Raw genomic sequence first — 6,041 nt, 5'->3', positions numbered from 1 at the left:
CCTTTTTATGAACCCAGAACTTTTGGAACGAGAGAAAACGTAGGGAATACATATACCGACTGAAAACACCCACGGTGTCACCAGCGCCTTCACTGTTCCTGTTTGAGGGTCCCTTGACCTGGAACTCTGAAGCTTCTTGTTGAAACGAGATGCCATCATTCCTACTTGAGGAAATCCCAATGACCTGTCTTCGAAGACTACTTGGAAGAGGTCTCCCCTCTCCTGAGATCGTCTGCTGAGGAAGTCTGCTTCCCAGTCGTCCACTCCTGGAATGAACATTACTGACAAAACGCTTGTATGTTTTTCCACCCCGTGAAAAATCCTTGTGGCCTCTGCCATTGCTGTTCTGTTTTTCGTTGTAGAAAATCATTGTAAAAGGCCCTTAACTCTAGACCGTTAATGTGGTGATCAGTTTCCTAACTTGACCATCTTCCTTGGAAGTTTTCCTCTTGAGTGACTGCCCCCCAGCCTCGGAGGCTCGCATCCGTGGTCACTAGGATCCAGTCCTGGATCCCGACCCTGCGCCCCTCTAGGAGGTGAGAACTGCGCAGCCACCACAGGAGTGAGATTCTGGTCTTGTAGGTGGGAACCGGACCCCTTGTCCAACAGGTCCCTCTGGAACACCCCGGCATCGAACCTGCCAAATTGAGTGGCCTCGTAGGCCGCAACCATCTTTTCCAGCAATTGAATGTATTGATGAAATTACACTCTTGCTGGTCTCGGAATTTGTTTGACCAGACTCTGGATCTCCAGAGCCTTTTACACTGGAAGAACAAAACTTCTTGTAGTTCTGTGTCTAGTATTATTCCCAAAACAGACAACCGCGTCGTTAGGACCAACAGTGATTCTGGCAAGTTCAGGAGCTAACCCTATTGTTGAAGAACTGTCAGGGAGAGTGCAACATTTTGCACCAACTGGTTCCTTGAACTCGCTGTTATCAGGGGACCGTCCCAGTACAGGATAACTGTGACTCCTTACTAGCGACGGAGAAGCATCATTACCACCATCACCCTGGTGAAAATCCTTGGAGCCGTGGACAGACCCACGGCAACGTCTGAAATCGGTAATGACACCCCTGAATTGCAAACCTCAGGCAAGCCTAATGCGGAGGTTCTTTATGTCTACTGAGACCATGGAAAAAAAATTATTTTTCCAGATTGGAGATCACTGCCCTGAGAGATTCCATCTTGGATTTGAATTTCTTTAAGTAGAAAATGAGGGATTTCAGATTTAGGATTGGTCTGACCGAGCCGTCTGGTTTCGGGACCACGAAGAGGCTTGAATAAAAACCTTCTCCCTGTTGTGACAGGGGAAAACCAGGTCAATGACCTGATCCTAATACAACCTTAGTATTGTGTCGCATACTACCTCCCCTTCCGGAGGAGACTCTCTAATTTGAAAAATTGGTGAGGGGAAAGTGAAACGTCTGGAAACTCCAGTATGTACCCTTGGGACACTATTCGTAAAACCCACGGGTCCAGGTCCGTTCCAGGACTGACTGAAGAATTTTTAGACGTGGCCCCACCGGTGTGGACTCCTGCAAGAGAGTCCCAGCGTCATGCGGTGGATGTGGCAGAACAGAGGATGATGTCTGCTCCAGTGATCTTGAAGAGATTGCGGACCTCTTCCCTTTTCTCCCTCCTCTATCTGTAAAGAAAAGGGAATCTGTATCTATTGGGCCGAGATGACTGCATCCGACAATGATGCGTCATCATCCGTTGTGAGGGAACATAGGGCAAGAAGGTAGACTTACCAGCGTCAGCTGTCGAGATCAAATTAACTAGCCCGTCACCAAACCAGGCTTCACCTTCATAGAGCAGAGACTCTATTTCTTCTCGGAGTCAGCATTAGCATTACATTGGTGAATCCACAATGCCCTCCTAACCGAGACCGCCATGGAATTGGCCTGTGAACCCAAAAGTCCTATATCCCTTGCAGTCGCACGAAAGTATGCTGCAGTGTTCTTGATATGACCCAACGTAAGGATGGTATCTATATTGGATGACCAGGCATCCGACCAATTTTTGAATACTACTACTCCCCCATGCGCATGTAATGGCAGGTCTATCCAACGTACGCGCGGACACATAACCAGAAAATAACGTATCGTCCTGCATACGATCCGCAGGGTTTGTGACAGGGCCCCGTGCAGAACAGGGGGTGACTCCCACTTTATTCAGTCCGCGGCGGGAAAAGAATGAACAATCGGAATCCACTTGAGGATTTGAAACCCTCTTGTCAGGGCTGACCTAGACTTTCTCACACAGAGCGCTCAGCACATGAGAAGAAGGAATGTTACCTCAGCTTTCATTATAAATTTATATCTATCTATCTATCTATCTATCTATCTATCTATCTATATATATATATATATACATATATATATATATATATATATATACATATGTAGACCCTTTTGTCAGTAACAGCAGGGTCCTCAGTGACGTTAATACGTCCTTAATGTGCACTAATCATGTACTGAATGCTCTCTTTTTTTGTCTTTTTTTTGTGGATCTAATCAGGAAACATTATGGTCGACATAGGAAACGGTATCCGTGTCGATATCAGGGAGTAATAACTGGGCAAAATAATCTTTTTTGCGACCCCAATTTTTTTTTACCCAGTCAGATATTAGTGGTGCCGACAGGGCCACCCACACACGACTGTGTCCCTACTATATTTTCCTCTTGGGAAAAACATTCAGCCACCGACATGTTGACACACATGTACCAAGCCCCATCAGGAGTCGGCGGTGCCGACAGGGTCACTCCCACAGCCGTTTGTGGGCAGATCACTCAGCCTCAGACATGCCGACACACGTGTACCAAACAGCCACCGACACACCGGGCATATATGGGGGACAGACCCACAGTAAAGTCTGTCAGGGAGACACAGATATAGTTTGCCAGCTCACAACCCAGCGCTCAATCCCGGTTCTGAAAACCTTTATATAATGTCTCAGACCTGTAGTGCTTTTATAACTAACTTATATTGCACCAAATCAACTGTCCCCCCCGTTTTCACTCTGTTATGTGAGGAAGGACCAGCGTCTCTACAACTCTGTGGAGAGAAAATGGAGCTGATGAAAGCTAAGCCACGCCCCCTTAATGGCGCGCTTCAGCCCCGCTATTTTTCATTATATTTATACTGGCGGGGGTCAGGATTTAGTGCCCAGGCACTCATACCACTCTTTTCCAGTCACATATGAGGATTTATATGCTGCCCAGGGCGCCCCCCCCCCCCCCTCGCGCCCTGCACCCTACAGTGCCGCTGTGTGTGGGAGCATGGCGCGCAGCGCGATCGCTGTGCGGTACCTCAGAAGCCATCACTGAAGTTCTTCTGACTTCTGGCTCTGCAAGGGGGGTGACGGCGGGCTCTGGGAATGAACCCCTAGGCGTACCTAGTGTTCCAAACCCTCAGGAGCTAATGGTGTCCTGTAGCCAAAAAAGCAGAGCCTTTAAACTCACTAGAAGTAGGTCTGACTACTCTCCCCTAAGTCCCACGAAGCAGGGAGACTGTTGCCAGCAGTACTCCCTGAAAATAAAAAACCTAACATAAAGTTGTGGCCGGAGAGGCTCCAGCCACGTGTAAAATGGCCGCCGCGGCACTGAAGGGGTTAACCCCTAGTGCCCGGCGCCATTTTAAAGACAATGGGCGCTTGGCGCCAGATTTGAAAGACTGTGGGCGCTAGGCGCCGTGTTTATAAAATGTTTAAAAAAAATGTTTTCAATATGTGCCGTGGTCCCGGACCTCTCCGGAGACCACGGCAGTGAGGACAGCCCCCCGGCGCGCTGAGCAGTGTGTGCGCGCCGGGGGAGAAGGGAGCCGCTGACCGCCGGAGTCCGGGAGCTCCGCTCCCGGCAGCGGTCAGTGCAGCCCCGGGCGCACTAACTGTGTGCGCGCCGGGGAGAAGGGAGAGCCGCCGCTGGGGGCCGGGAGCTCTGCTCCCGGCGCCTCAGCCCGTCGGGGGTGGACAGCCGCGGCAGCCGGGACAAACGTCCAGGGCTGCTGGCCGGCAAGGGGGGTGCGCCGATCTCAGCGCCGCATACAGGGGACCGGGCTAGCCGGCCCCCTGCGCAGCGAGGCCACCACAGTGCGCCGCTCATGGGGGACCGGGCTAGCCAGCTCCCTAGCGGCGGGGGGTGAGCAGGATGGTGATCGCTGGGGTCCGGGAGCTATGCTCCCGGCACCTCAGCGCTGCAAAGGAGCCAGAGCCATAGCGGTCGGGACAAGTGTCCCGGGCCGCTGGGCTTCGGAACAGGGGGGTGCGCCGCTGTGTGCGGCGAGGCCACAACGTGAGTGCCCCACTGGGGGGACAGGGAGCGCCAGCTCCCTGGACCCCAGAGGCAGGCAGGCTGGAGGATGGGGGAAGCCAGCCCCATACCTCCAGCACAGAGAGACAGAGTCATAGCAGCCAGGCTGCAGGACTAGGGGACAGGGTGTAAAAAGAAAAAAAAAACAAAGACATTGTTTTAAATGTATAACATGTACAGTGTGATTTAAATGTGATGTATTTAAAGGTAAATTGCACTTACTTGGTTGTGTGTCCCAGGAGGGGGGAATCCATAGCTGTGCAGGCTGATGGATTCTCCCAGACCTTTTCCCCAAAAACGGAATGCTTTCCCATCCAGCCTCACACTTCAATGGGGCACTGGGAGAAAGAGAAGCAGCTCAGCTATGAAACAAGCTGAGTGGTTTCTTGGAGCTCCATGGAGATCACCCGTAGTGGCCTAGAAACCTGGACCGGGGAGCCAGGCTGCCCAGCTCTGGAGCCCAAATCCAGGCTGCAGGCAGTGGGCTGGGTCCCGGGGAGGTTTCTGGAAGTCAGTTTTAGGAGGGAAACCTTCCCCCAGCCTAGACTGAACGGCACCGGGGCGTATCCTGATCCTCCAAGATGGGATAGTCAAAGGAGACCGACCACTCCCCACTGTCCATAGGGAACAATGTTAGCTGTGCATGTGACCAAGGCATGCACAGCTCATGGGTAAACATTGATTGGTTGTACACCACAGGGCGGGCTTACCCCCTGTGGTAATGGGTCTTGGAGAGGGATAAAAGGAGGGCAGTTGGCCCATAGGAGTGTGTATTGTACCATCTTATTCTGCTGAAACATCTGATTGTATGCTGTTGCCCCTAGCAATAGGGAGGAGCCTTTTTAAAGGTTATTATCATTGAGCAAATAAACATCATTGTCATCTTGTGACCAACAGGGTTAGGCCAAACCTAGCCCCGTCCTCCGGGCTGTCCAGGGAAGCACCTAACGTCTCCAAGCTCCGCCTTCCGCCAGCTACCGGTAGAGACCTAGCAAGTGGCTAGTGGGGATTCGTCAACACCACACAGGTGTGGTAAGGCAGTGCATCGGCACATACAGAGCAGAACCGTGGTTTCAAACGCCACGGCAGGTTAGGAGTTTGGTGGTGGCAGCAAAAACCCGCCCACAGCGCAGTGGGTGGAGTCAGTAACAGGCGGTTACTGGCGGTAAGCGGGAATCCCCTATGTGGTCAGGCCTCATGTGACTTGACCTTCCATTCTGTGCGCAGCCGACGGGACGCGAAAGCGGCGAGTGCTTTCGTACGGGACCGTCCTGTCACAAAAGTCTTTTCAGAGAAACTCAGTAGAGCTCCTCAGAGTGCATCCAGTCTCACTGGGCACAGATTCTAAACTGGAGTCCGGAGGAGGGGCATAGAGGGAGGAGCCCTACACCATTTGAAAGTCTTAAAGTGCCCATGTCTCCTGCGGATCCCGTCTATACCCCATGGTTCTTGAAGTGACCCCAGCATCCTCTAGGACGTATGGGAAATAGAGAGTGGTGGGTCTAGTTCTTTACCCTTCCCCTCTCCTCACCCCCTCCCACGGTAACATCTTAATTCCTTTCGTTGAGAGGACCTTTCCCATAATGCACTGAGTCAACATCACCAACAATTTGGAATAGTAACCTGTGGCAAGTGAAGCAGAGCGAGATATTGGGCCCGAAGCGTGGCAATCAAAGCGAGCCTGCAAGGGCACAATGCAGCATAAATAAAACAAAATGCCCTACCATG

Source organism: Pseudophryne corroboree, chromosome 5 (genome assembly GCF_028390025.1).
Source record: "Pseudophryne corroboree isolate aPseCor3 chromosome 5, aPseCor3.hap2, whole genome shotgun sequence".
Classification (NCBI taxonomy): Eukaryota; Metazoa; Chordata; class Amphibia; order Anura; family Myobatrachidae; genus Pseudophryne; species Pseudophryne corroboree.
This window is presented reverse-complemented; position numbering follows the sequence as displayed.